Raw genomic sequence first — 14,925 nt, 5'->3', positions numbered from 1 at the left:
AACTTATGATAATGAACAAAATAAAATTTGAAGTATCGATCAAAATTATAATTTAGAGTAAGATTTCAATTTTTTAAAAATGTTTAAGTATCTGTCAGAAGTAAATATATTTATTAAAATGGCATCTTTCAGTTCACCATCCCACGATTATGCCCTTTATAGTAAGGGAGACGTATGATTACGGAAAGTGAACAATAATGGACGAATCGACGGAATGAGAGTGTGGGAGGAAACGGGAGAACCCCGAGAAAACCCACGGACACGATGTTGTCCACCACAAACTTATTTGGACGGGGATCAAACCAGGGATCACAAGCATCTGAAGTAAGCGCTCTACCACTGAGCCACCACTGATAAAAATTGACCAGTACTGCATTGTATTGTACACTCATGTCCAAAATTATTGTCCCATGTCTATAAATATGTTGTTGTAGGAATATAATTTGATAACGATTTCACCCGGTATTTTTATATAATATTAGTATGTGTACAATCGGCGAAGACATGTATATGGCAAATTTCATGTCAACAGTAAATAAGAATAATAAAACTTTCTTGTCCATTTAGCAACATTTTGTTTTACTAATTCTAATTTTCGTATTTATAATTCTTTTCCTATGAAATTTACCACATATACATTTCCCGATTATACACATAGTATCAGTATTAAAAGTGCAATGCAAAATCATCAAATCAAAGTCTTACAAGAAGACAATCATTTTGGACATGAGTATACAGCTTGCGTATGATGAAATTAATTATCACTTTATTATTATTATTATTATTATTATTATTATTATTATTATTATTATTATTATTATTATTATTATTATTATTATTATTATTATTATTAAATATTTAGTAGGATATCAGATCACTATCATTCATATGACAAACTCTAACTGTATACGCACAAAATACTGTATTCATGCTGAATATGGAATTCTCACCTATTTATTGATTGTACAATTTACTTTCACCCTCTGCCCCGCAAAACGGCGGGACGGCACTTTAATCACATATCGTAGTTCTTGTAGATAGAACCAGACTTTTCTAAGTTAACCCTTTATGTAAGTTGAATGTTTTGTATTGCACTAGAAATAGTCAATATAGGTTGATTTCACTTGAAATAGGTCTTAGTATATGTGCATTTGATTTAAGTGGTCCGATGTTCGATTCCCGTGGGGTATTGGGCCAGCATTGTGAGAGGTAATTGTCAAACTACTTGAATTAAGATATGTCGATCTCTGTTCTTCAGAAAACCGGTGTAATGTGAACCAATATGCTGACCACAATCAACTATATACATATGTTAGATACCCGTAACCTTCGCACGGGCGTAAACCCAAGGACTTTTGTTGGAATTTACGCGGACATATCCAGGAAAAATTTGCAAGCATCCACTAGCAACATTGATCACTGCGCGGTTTTTCTCTCGCTGCAGTCGGATTTCTCACGAGTACCGCTACTAACAGCAGGGCGCTACTATCGCTTCTGCTACAGTTGCTCTCCTGAGTGTGCGAAGCATAGATGTGCAGATTCGTTGAAGAGAAGCAAAAAATTGTAGTGAAACTAGCGGGACGATTCGGTGTTACTTAAGAACTGTCAGATCCTCGCATCTATTGCATTTTAAAAACATTTGCCTTGGAGCTCCAATGACATTTGCTTCCTTACTTGAATAAAATAATAAAAAAGAAATTGAAAAATAAATTTTAGTGATTAACTGGCGGAAATAGCGAGTGAGATGTGACGGAAATTGTGCCCGGAAACAGTGCAGAAAGGGTGAGTTGCTTTTCCTGATAACTCTGCTAGAATCCCAAAATGTTGGCATGTGTTTATATTAATACTGCCGATTGAGCGTGACCATATGGACTCTTCATGAATACTTCTTTTTGATTTCATATGGTTTCAAACGCTGCATTTCTTTTCTGTTTAAAGAGATAAACTTACTTGTAATTTGCTTTAATGCACAGCAAGTACAGTTTTCTTCTTAATTAAGCGCGGGAAATATTATAGATTACAATGTTACAAGGCGGGAATTGAATTGCATTGACTTGAAATTAATAAATAACATTGCAATTTGGAATTTCAGTATTAGGAAAATTATTTCGCATGTGTTTCTCATTTTAAACAATATTTCAATTTTAATTGCCCAACGAAATGTAATACTTTTTTATGTATTAGCGAATTTCTTATTGCAAATATCGACAGAAGACCAAATAAGACGCGAATGTTAGTAATACACATCTCGTTGGCTTTAGGTGGATTCTTAAAATCATGAATGTAGTCACTGGTTACTTTCAATTGTAGAACAATATTTCCTTAAAAATAGATTAAATGGTGCAATAAACAACATAGGAAAAAAAGATAGTAGGCTATACCAGTGGTTCTCAACCTTTTTTGACGCACGACACACTTTACTAAATATCCAATACATCGTAACACACTTGTTTGATATTATTATTATTATTATTATTATTATTATTATTATTATTATTATTATTATTATTATTATTATTATAGTAAAACCTGTTAGCTTTTATAATGTGTCTATATAGCACTGAGGATTATTGCTACCACTAGAGGTGTTGACGTACAGTCTGTCTCGATTTTAATTAATTATTATTCAATTCTTCATGATTTTTTTAAATTCTAAAATTTCGGGACACACCTTAGGGGACTGCATGACACACCAGTGTGTCGCGACACACCGGTTGAGAACCACTGTACTGTACTATTATTTCCAATGAAGTCTGACCTTTCGAATTTCGAACGAAAGATTATTAAATAAAAATTAAGTGATGATAAGCGCTTATTGAGCGATATTGCTCAGATGATAAAAAAATTTATTTCCAGTTCTTTATTTGGATAGGAGTGTTGGCCAAATCGTGAAAACGCCCATTTAACAAAGATTATCTGTGCACAAGTAAATTATATTTTCATTCTGTATTTTAACAAGCAACCAGAACTGCTATTTCGGATATACAATATATTATAATCTGTTCAACACGTGTGTTTTTTCTAATAATTTTAGTCAACTGTGCTTTCATCAGCTTCTTTTTTGTAGAATCAAACTGAAATTTATATCGTCTTTCATAGACGTCCGAGAAAATTTTTTCCGGGAAACAACACATATTCTGTAAATCGTACACAAAAATAAAAATTGCTGGGTGTTAAAAGGACTCAATTTGTCTACCATTGTTAAGGTGTTATTTCAATACCAACACCATCACCTTCCTGGGATATCATAAATATCTAATAACCGACAGTAGGAATGTATATTAGTTGTTATTTTTGATATAGGTCTATTCAAGCATTACGCAGTTTATTTGACATTTATACCAAGAAACAAACAATGTACCTGATGATGTTGACAACGTATGATGCCAAAACATACGCACACCAAATAATTTCGTTAAATAGTACAGGAAATATAATGTTTTTCTTTTATTGGTGTAAGTGTCAAATATATCGCGTAAAGCATTACATATAACAAAAATAACAACTAATATACAGTATACTATCACTGCCAGTTATTAGATATTTATGATACCCTAGAAAGGCAATGGTGTTGATGTTAAAATAACACCTTAACAGTGGCAGACAAATTGAGTCGTTTTAATACTTTTTTTTTTTTTTTTTTTTTTGCTGTAAAGATCACAGGAAAAATTTACATATTTTGTTTCAAAAAATTTATATTCATATACTATTTAATATTTCAAACAAGGATACCTACAAGCTAGTTTTAGGTTACGCCCACGAGATTTTTTGTTGGGGAACGGGACAATTTTTAATTGAAAATAGAACAATCAAATTTATTAAACATTTATTATGAGAGAAAAAGTTCCGAAATTAAATACACTTTACAGAGCAAGTTACCGTGGTTTTGTCACAACAAATTCTGGTCTCCTATTTTACTTTTTTGAGTTTTCAATAACGGTAAATTCGGGAGAATTGCTTGCGTCCAAGCCCTTGGGAAGATGGGCACAACTGGTTTCAAAAATACAATGAGCATATATGTACCTTCTTATCCCCCTTCCTTCCCAGTGTCTATTCCGATTTGCCATCTTTAAATGCTAGTTGCTATTCTTTTTACCTTTAATTTGACACAGTGTCTTAGAAATTAGTTAAGTTCGAAATTTAATTTTATTAGTATTTTATTTTACTTTGAAGATGAAAGCCAGACCGATTTAATATGTTCACTTTTTCAACCATTAGTAAATGAGACATCACGCGTCACAAATTTTATGTATAAATATATATTCCTTTCTTACTGTAGGATAATTTAACGTTCTCTTAAATATATTTTGAATGATTTTTACCTGTTATTAAGTGAGAAGCATTACCTTCCAAACTTAAGAACGTGGTACCGTAGCATTATTTTCCTTTGTAGAGTTAGCAGCAAAATAATGAATTTTCTTGTGGAAAAATCATCAAAACTATTTCGAATAGCTTTTCCGTGAAGTAGAATGATTGTAGTTGTATGGATGTACGGTGCCGAAAACATTACTCGAATTAGCAATTTGTTCTGAAGTTACAGTATTAGCAAAAGGATATGCAGTGGAAGAGAGAAATGCGCACTTTTGCTGGTGACTGTACCATAGTTTTCGACATTACCGAGGCATAGAAGTCAATAATAACTCATTTTCAGAAAAAAAAGAAGAAAATTACAGTGATGAAGGGCGTGTCTCTTTACTAATAATGCAAAGAGAAGAGCTCACAAACAGGCCAAATAAAACACAAACACACATAAAATTGATATTTTAGTATAACGAAGGGTGATGGTAGACGCAGACAAAATGATGCGATCATCAGGCATGAAATAATTATTGTGTAGAATTTCAAAAGTTGTAAGCTACGTTGAAAATTCTAACATATTTCCAAATTAATTTAAACGAAAGACAATACCATATCACCGCTCACTTTGTAACCATCTCATTTGTCATCTTCAGTGTTTCTATCACTCGTAGGTCATTTCGTTGCTATGAGACCTAAAGTTTCTATGTGAGTCACGCTAATGGTCCTTGTAAGATTATGATGTTAGTTCGTTCTTTACTGCACATGATAACTCTTGAATGAAAGAGAATTTTTGAATTTTATTTATTTATTTATTTATTTATTTATTTATTTATTTTGTAATAGCTAGATCGACGAGTTCATTAAGGTTAGTGTAAAGGGACAAGTTTTGCCGATAGATGTCACTACAATCTTCGTATCTCTCCCATCTATTTTTTACCTTTCACGAAAATTTACAATTCCTTTTACAAAATTCAACCTAGAGAGTTCAAATTTTTAGAGGAGGAACTTCATACCCTATCAGAGGTAACAATCCTTGCCGATTTTTTATTTAGAATTTTCTTTATTGTTGAAACAGCTGCATTGTTAAAGATTTAGATAACCACTTCAACAATCAAGCAATTTCAACAATGAGCAAAATTTTAAATAAAAAATCGGCACGGATTATTGCCTTCGATAGATTATGAAGTTCCTTCTGTAAAAATTTGAAGTTTGTAGGTTGAAATTTGTAAGAGAAATCGTGAATTTTCGTGAAAGGTAAAAAATATATGGGAGAGATACGAAGACTATAGTGCCATCTATCGGCAAAACTTGTCCCTTTAAACCAACCTTAATGGAGTCAATCCGTTTACATTCTCACGTTTAATGACGACTTTAATGGTGCTTATCCATATCGTGTTTCAAAATCTATAACTTTTCCTAGCTTCTAATAGCAAAGACATGTTTGTTGCCTATAATAAAAGGGTATATAGTTTTATTTGCTGAAGCTATCTTGCCCAAGTTCGTTGATGGAGGGGTCAATCCATTTTAAGTGATCAAGCATGTGCCGCTCGACCATCTCCAAAAAAATATTTTTTTCCATGAATGTTTATCCTATATCAGGGTAGTTCAAAACCACAATCAATTATTTTTTTTACATCACATGGCGACACAGCAGCTGTCGCCATTTTGCATTTTTTTTTCGATTTTAGGCGTTTACGTTGCTTTGAATATCTCAGCATTCATTTGTCCTACCAAGTTGAAAATTGCTGGACGTCTCCAACTCGTGCAGAGCTAAAACTTTGATCTCTTAACATTTTCCCCTCAAACCACTTGAAGGGGGTGAAATCAGGGTGTACAGTAGCAACATTTTAGTACATTGAAGACATGTTTAGGAAGAGGATACAACTGACATAGGGGTCTTAATTTGCGTGTGCATGTAGCCCGAGGTCATAAGTTAATACACAAAAATTTGCAGATCTGTAGCTGCTCTCAAAGGCCTGAAAAAATCGTAAATTTGGGGAATTATGGTTATTTAGCATATTTCACTGTCCAATATCTCCAATGGGCCTGGATAAAAAAGAATCTGAAATTTTGGGAATAGTTAAGCCTTTAGTATACCATAACACACAAAGCAGAAGGGGGTCAAAGTAATAAATAATGACGTCATACTCTAGGAGGTGTTTTGTTCACAAATTCAACTGGAAATTCGTTGTTGTGAAGTAAAATAAAATAGGATGAATGGTTAATCCAGTCAAGGCTCTCAAGCTCGTTTTTTTACTCTAGTTGTAACACTGTCTTATCATATCCAGAGCAGCACTGGTGAAGAATGCCGCTATCACAGAAGGCGAGGAAAGTCAAAATGCACCCTTCAAAAAAAAAAAAAAAAAAAGTTTGTAAGTACTCCTTGCTCTTGTTGCTTGCTATATCAATGATATTCAGTCGTGTTTATTCTTGTTTTAACTGTCAACTCATGCAGGAGACTCTTGTCTTTTCGTTTGATCTACATTCCGCAGTCAGTGTTTACAATGAGTAAGTGTTCACTGACTTGAGAGTTGAGCGTAGGCCCTGATTTCACCTCATTCAAGTGGTTTTAGGCAAAAATGTTAAGAAATCAAAGTTTTAACTCTGCACGAGTTGGAGACGTCCAGCAATTTTCAATTTAGTAGGACAAATACATGCTGAGATATTCAAAACAACTTAAACGTCTAAAATCGAAAAAAACCCAGCAAAATGGCGGCAGCCGCTGCGTCGCCATGGGATGTTGTAAAAAATAATTAATTGTAGTTTTGAAGTACCCTGATATAGGATAAACATTCACGAAGAAAACAGATTTTTTGAAAAGGTCAAGCGGCAGTTTTTCTTTTTTCTCGATCACTTTGCATGGATTGACCTGGAGACAATCCGTTAACATCTCCACGGATGACGGTGTCTACTGATGTTTCGTTTAGTCTATAACATATCCTAGATTCTATGGAACCTGCACAGTAGCAAATACCTGATGGTTGCCTACCATATAAGGATATATAGTTTCATTTGTTGTAATTGTCTTGGCCAAGTATGTTAATGGAGTCACCCCGTTACCATCTTCATGAGTAACGGTTATTATCTTGACCCGTTTAAAGTCTATAATATGCCCTAGCTTCTGTGCAATCTGCACAGTAGCAAAGACATATTGGCTGCATATAATAAAAGGATATATAGTTTGATTTACTGCAATTATGTTGGCCAAATTCGTTAGTGAACTCAATCCTTTATCTTGACGGGTAACGGTGACTTTAATTGTGATTATCCGTATCTCCAATTCATTCATGAATGCATGTTTCGCATGCAACCCTCATGTAAAACTTACAGGTTGCATAAACTTCTACGCAAAAGTAATGTGTTATTCTTAATCGTTATTATAAACGCAACCCTATTCATTCATATATTGTTTCGTCTGATCCTCTTTACTGACGTTTTCCTTTGGTTCAAAACTATTGTTTTCAAACTTTTTGCTAAGATCGCTCCCACTTTTCTGCGTTTTAGTGAATCAATTAGAAATATTATCAAGAATGTAGAAGATCAACCAGATAATGTATACCGCATCCTATTACATTAATTAGAACCAGTTAGTATCTACAACTTTCTATTACATTAACTAGAGCCAGATAGGATCTATACAACATTCTACATTAACTAGAGCCAGATAGAGTCTACTACATTAACTACACTGAGAAAAAAAAATGTATGCGGCGTACGTAAAATTGTATGTTACATTTATAAATCCTGTAGTTTTTGGACTTAACGTACAGCAAATGTATGACTGAAAAAGCATGTTTTATAATATTTTCTGTACAAGTGTTCCATCTTTACGTACTTTCCATATGAAACAATATAGGCGCTCAGAATCTCACATATAGCTACGAAGGTAACATACATATACATGTATGTCATATAACGAAGACTGTTAGATATCAGACATCCTGCGACGCCATGGTGTAACATCTAAACTCAGTGTCTAAGTAACGTACGGATAACGTATGCTCCGTACTGATTTCTGTAGTAAGCAAGAGGATTCCGTATATTTGTACAGCGGGGGACACTTCTAAATGGTACAGCCATATGGAGATTTACGGCTAAGGTGTAACATTACACATTCAGAAGTGTCCCCCGTTGTACAATATACCGGTCTCCGGAGAACGAATTTTTCTCAGTATAGAATCAGATAGTATCTACAACATCCTATTATATTAACTGGAGCCAGATGGCTCAATGGTAGAGCGCCTGCCTCTGGTGTGTGGAATTCCTGGTCCGACCGCCGACCAAGTAAGTTCGTTGTGAACAATATCATGTCCGTGGGTTTTCTTGGGGTTTTCCCGTTTCTTCCCACATTTTCCCAATAGACACTACATCCTTGTTGTTTTCCGCCGTATCGTCTAATTTTCTTTATGCATACTTATTTTTGGTGACAACACTATGTTTCGGCTTTCCTGTCCGTGGTTCTATCTATATGTATGAATTACGTCAACATTAATGGAATACAATCACATTCAGAACGTACTTGCAAACGATTATTACCTAAATGGTTCTTGCAAGAAGTATGTACATTACTGTTAGATTTATATACGTTACTATTAGAAGTAGAGAAACAACGATAGTGTAATTTTTACATATGTTGAACATGTATAAATAATCTATTCTACTAGAATGAAAACTATCATCTATTATTGGAAAGAAATGACTTACTTTTAAGCGACATAAACTACGGATGAGATTGATTGATTTTCAGTTTAGTGTCCCTTTCAGCAACCAGACCATATGAGACGTGGACTTACAGCAGACTGGAGTGGGTCAATGAAAACTTGACCCACGACTCACTGACTCACTCTGACTCACCACCCACTACGACCCACTACGACCCTCCACCCACCATGAACCACTGTGATCCACTCCGCCCCACCAAAAACCCATTGTCATAAACTCTGACCCATGATCACGCTCTCTTCTCAACTGACTAAAGCGTTTATACTTGTAAAACAAGGTGTAAAATAATCGCTATTCGGAGTTTGACTTTCTACGGTCAATCACTCAAACATCGCTCTGTTACAATAGCGGTGAATCTGACCTTTACGATATAAAATGGTAAAGTGTTTGTCATGGGTCAAATTACGATGAATTTCAATTATTATACCAACATAAAGGGAAAAGAGGTATAAAATTCTCCATGGTAATTAAGCATACCGTACAAATCTAAAATTTGCATGTGACTAAGCTTAGAATACAAATTTTATGCCTAGTTTTCTCACAGCTTTATGGCTTGATTGCCGTGTACTCCACTGAACGCTCCATAAAACACAATAATAATAAATAATAAACACAAGCTTCAGTAATTATTATAATAGAAAACAGTGGATATACAATGCGAAGCACTGTAGTTTTTGTTTATAAATTAATAATTGTTTCTCAACTATAAATAATATCGATCATTGTCGATTATTTTTTACAAATCAACTCACTACCAATTTCCCATATATAGAAACTGCCCTCCTCCTCATAAAAGAGAATTTTTAAAAAAAATGCTACGACACGTTCTGTTTGTTTTAAATAAAGAGTTATTATACTGAATTTCAGCTTCCTAAGTTGAATGGCTTGTGAGATACTCAATTTTTCGTAAAAATTAGGACCCCCACTCTTCCCTTAGTATATGTATTATAATGAAAGCGACATGATAACATCCCAATTGAGATTGTGTCCTAACTATATTCCAAAAGTCATTTAATTTGACTTCGCAAGTTGGTCTTGATCATCAGGCACACATAATTACATTTTTTTTTTTTTAAATATAATGATTCATATATTACAGGCGATTGAAAAAATTATTTTTCTAGTAGTTAGCTTCTCTAAAAACTCTAAGCTTTATCTCGAAAGCCAAGTAGTAACTCATATTGCTATTATTACAATTACAAATATCACTATCCAAAAATACCCGAAGTTCTTTTTTTTACTTACATATACAGTGCTCGCTCAGGTAATAAATAGAAACAAATTAAAAATAAAGAAAAATGGAGGCCTTGAGAGTAAAATGTAGACAATTTTACCAGTGTTCAGAAGATGTTGTCTACAATGCACTGAACAGAATGGGTCATGGTTTGTCATGTTCTGTTGACCCACGACCCACTGACCCACTTCATCTCTGGTCACCACTAGTTTAACTTTAATAATTGTCATGTGTACTGTGTTACTAGAATAGTCATGTTTGCCAATAGTCATATTTATTATAATAATAATAATAATAATAATAATAATAATAATAATAATAATAATAATAATAATAATAATAATAATAATAATAATAATAATAATTATTATTATTATTATTATTATTATTATTATTATTATTATTATTATTATTATTATTATTATTTGTCAGGTTTGTCCTTAGTGAAATTTTATGTCTGTGCTTGTGGTAATGAAGGAAATCGTTTTTTCTTTTACCAAATCAAGAGATACGAAAGCATAGACATAAATATTTTTATTTATCTAGAAATAATAACAATGCGATTGTTCTGAAATTTTTTTTTGGGGGGGGTATTGAGTATCAATCAATGTTTCTTTGCTTTCATTCTTGTATTATTATTCGTAAGAAGATAAGGTTATAAAATACGCGAAAAAAAGAGAGATTTTTGAGGGAATTTCCCCCAAATCTCTCTGTCGTGGGAAAAACTGTACATGATGGAGAAAACAGAATGCACATTCGAATTCAGCGCAAAAGTTCTTTTAAGAGGCGGTATTTTCTGTCGTGTTAGAGGAAAAGGTTTAAATTTGATTGACTAGCGTTTAAAAAAGCAGATAATTTCTAAATATACAATCTCATTCAATTCTGATTGTGACAAGTACGGCCAATCATTGCTATATCGTGTACTGTGCGGCTAAGGAAAGCTAGCGATTGACAGCTGGACAGAACACATGGCGCATTGGAAATCCTATTGCCAAAAGCTCTGCAAGAACATTGGACAACATAATAGTACAAGAACATTATTATTTAAAAAAGTTAAGTACTCTTAATGTTATAATCGTATTTATATGACAGGTTGATTTGCAACACAATTTCTAAATAATAATAGTACTTAGAATATTTGGAGGAAGATTCAAGATACAACTACTGGCAATAGCACGATCAGTAACTTTGGATGCCTATAAATAACGTGAAAGAATACTTACAACTCATACCTTCGGTGGGGGGCGCGGTGGCTCAGTGGTAGGGCGTTCACCTCCGGTGCTTGGGGTCCATGGTTCGATGGACTTTGTGGTGAACAAACACCGTGCTCGTGGGTTTTCTCGGGGTTCTCACGTTTCCTTCCACTTTCTTCATTCCACCATTTCACTCATCTCTCATTATCACCGTCTCCTTTAGCCTAACCGGTATAACCGTGGGACATTAAACTTAAAGATTTCATTTCATTTCATACCTTCGGTTTGTTTACAGAACCTGCAACTATCTGGTGGACGTCAGTAGGCAACGGAATGATTTAAATTCTCATTTCCGCTATCTGTTCACTGTAGCATATATATAAAAATTAATTTTATACTAAACTATTCACAGAAATAAACATTTTGTAACTAATCCAATTGCTAATTACAAATTTAATATTGTGCGTAACTAGGAGTTCGAGTGTAACCGTTTGGATAACATAATCAATAATAGATACAGCCTGTTAGTTAACAGCATATTTCTACATATCAAGTACACAATATTTTATAGCAGAATAAAAACTCCCAATCATCTAATATTGGCGACATACTTTTTACCGCCATGAAGAGTTTTTCTCGAATATCTCAAAGTGTATGCATGAAAATTTAAGCTGAAATATGACATTTTGTTTGATGTGATGTCATCTATTGACTGACCTACGTATCAACGTATGAGATAGTTTAGTTACAGAGAAATTAATGTTTTAAAGACGATATGAGGCTGTATCTCAGTAGCTGTACAATACTGTTATCTCACTAATGGCATAATGAAGAGCTTAATCATTATCTCAGTAGCTGTACAATACTGTTATCTCACTAATGACATAATGAAGAGCTTAATCATTATCTCAGTAGCTGTACAATACTGTTATCTCACTAATGGCATGATGAAGAGCTTAATCATTATCTCAGTAGCTGTACAATACTGTTATCTCACTAATGGCATGATGAAGAGCTTAATCATTATCTCAGTAGCTGTACAATACTGTTATCTCACTAATGGCATAATGAAGAGCTTAATCATTATCTCAGTAGCTGTACAATACTGTTATCTCACTAATGGCATAATGAAGAGCTTAATCATTATCTCAGTAGCTGTACAATACTGTTATCTCACTAATGGCATGATGAAGAGCATAATGGTAATAAGTTTCAGTATCACTTTTATAGGTAGCATGGTTCTCGTATTGCATCAATTTTTAGGTCTACTACCAAATTCCTTTTGCTTGATTTTTCTCCAAAACTACGAATCATCTTTTTAAACTCACTCATTTTATTTTGTTCAGCTGAATGAGAGCTATCTATTGCTGTATGTCTCATATTTGGAAAATTTATTTCTCTTAAATTCTAATAATATTGTGGAATTTTCTTCAAGGAACTTGCGTATACATGAGATGTTTTAAATATTATTTATATGGTTCAAATATACTGGATTACAATATTTCATATGTGTTGTGTATTATATATATACTATATATATTATATATTATATATATACTATAGCCTTTGATCTAATGCTGTTTTCGGATTTGTGAAGTTCGGTATCTACTTAGAACAACAATTTATGTTTGAGCTCCCTTGTGGCTAAGCGGTTAACATACGAGACTTTGACGCGGGAGACTCGGGTTTGATTCCTGGAGAAAGTTCCCTCATGGCTAAGTGGTTACTGTACGTGCTTCCGATTCCCGGTGGGAGCTCATGTGGTTTGGATTCCAAATTAAGCTATAGGTCCACGTCTCATATAGCCTCGCTGCTGAAAGGGACGCTAAACTCAAAATTAAATCAAAATCAAGTCAAATAAACACAGAAACATGAAATGCAGCAAAAAAAGACAAAGAGGAAAGGAAAGAAAAGAAAGAAAGACAATTTTATGTTCTTGAGTGGGACTCAAAGTCACGATGAGCTACTCCTTATGGTCATCAGCCGAATGTCCCAGACTGCTCTATACACCAATAGGCAAACGGAGAAGGCCCCAGACTCGCTCGTTTACAAGCCGAAATGTACTTATTTCCCATAACCTGCTTCGTAATTGTTTCTTGTCTATTTGAGGAAGATAATTTGAAAGATATAGGTAACGAATAATTTGTACTATTGACATTAACAAAGCTAGAAATCACGAGATCTTGACCAACTTCGCAATATTATTATGTTCATGCTTCGTTGAAAGTTTGTTTCTTTCCATCCTGGCCTGCTTTTATATACTTGTCTACCCATGAACTTGATGAGGAAACATGTTTGCTACGCTCTCCAAAAAATTTGTATCATGATGTAATCGATACCTAGCTGCGGTACAAAGGCTGCATTTTCACTGCACAGTTGGTACGAGTGAGATTATTTTCTTTTTTTTGAGTTTTACGCGTCGTCCTAAAAGGATTCATTCAAGTCCAACGAATGTTAAAATGATTAATGTCTATGTCAAAAATGGCAAGGTTTCGGTCATGCAAATGGTCGTAAATTTTTGTGTTTCTTCTTTTTCTTTTTTTCTATTTCTCTCTCTTTCACGTATCCAAAATTAGGTTAGCAGATTTATGTCAGTGAGTAAGAAAACTAACCTTTTCAAATGAAAATACTTATTTCCTTTTTTTAAGTTCAAATTTATGTTCTGATCTGAGTAAATTATGTCTTCCAACGGACTAAGTGCTAAGTCTAGAATGTTTTTAGACTAGTCGTTTTAACTATAGCTCACATGGTTCCTAACGCTATAGTTTGCTTTCATTCTCAGTAAATTAGACAAGCAGCAGAGATTGCATGGGTCAATGTAAACGCGACTCATGACCCACCACCCACGACCTACCGTGATCCACCCTGACCTACGACCCACAACGACCCACCATCCACTCTGACCCACCACCCACCAAAACCCATCGTCATCAACTCTGACGCATGATCCACGCCATCCTCTCCGCTGATGAACTGAAGACTTTACACTTGTAATAAAACAAGGATGTGAAATTAATGAGATACGGATAAAATCTCGCGGCCGAAACATCGGCACCCAAAATCTCATCTGACCAAATCCTCGCCGCCCAAAGCCTCGCAGGCCAAAATTTCGCCAGGCCAAAACCTTACATGGCCAAAACCCGCGGGTCGCGGCCCAAAATCTTGCGTAGTCAAAATCTTGGCGTCCAAAACCTCGCGGACCAAAATCTCGCTTGGCAAAAAACTTGCGAAATGAAATCTTCCTTTAAAATTTACCCAATGAGTTTCTTAATATGCAATTCCATATTACAAATAATAATAATAAAAAAGAAGAAGATACAAAACATCGAGTGGGCTTTCTCCGGGTTTTCCCGTTTTCTCTCACTTTCTTCATTCCATCATTTCCTTCATCCTGATCATCTACGTCTCCTTTAACTTACAAGACTTAAACGAGGGACGTAAAAACTCAGATATTATTTCGTACTTTCATACATAAGT

General features: G+C 34.3%; 1 protein-coding gene across 1 annotated transcript in view; it reads left to right on the top strand.

The window, feature by feature from the left end:
• The first annotated feature begins 1,480 nt into the window (after positions 1-1,480).
• LOC145692758 (WSCD family member AAEL009094-like) overlaps positions 1,481-14,925 on the top strand; it is a 290,574-nt gene continuing 277,129 nt past the window's right edge. The window contains exon 1 of the mRNA XM_081768202.1: positions 1,481-1,782. The gene's annotated coding sequence lies outside the window, so the exon portion shown is untranslated. The remainder of the gene's footprint in view (positions 1,783-14,925) is intronic.

Source organism: Thermobia domestica, chromosome 8, assembly GCF_964235325.1.
Source record: "Thermobia domestica chromosome 8, izTheDome1.hap1.1, whole genome shotgun sequence".
In the NCBI taxonomy this organism is placed as follows: domain Eukaryota; kingdom Metazoa; phylum Arthropoda; class Insecta; order Zygentoma; family Lepismatidae; genus Thermobia; species Thermobia domestica.
Note: the sequence above shows the minus strand (reverse complement) of the source record. Positions and strands in the feature narration are given on the sequence as shown.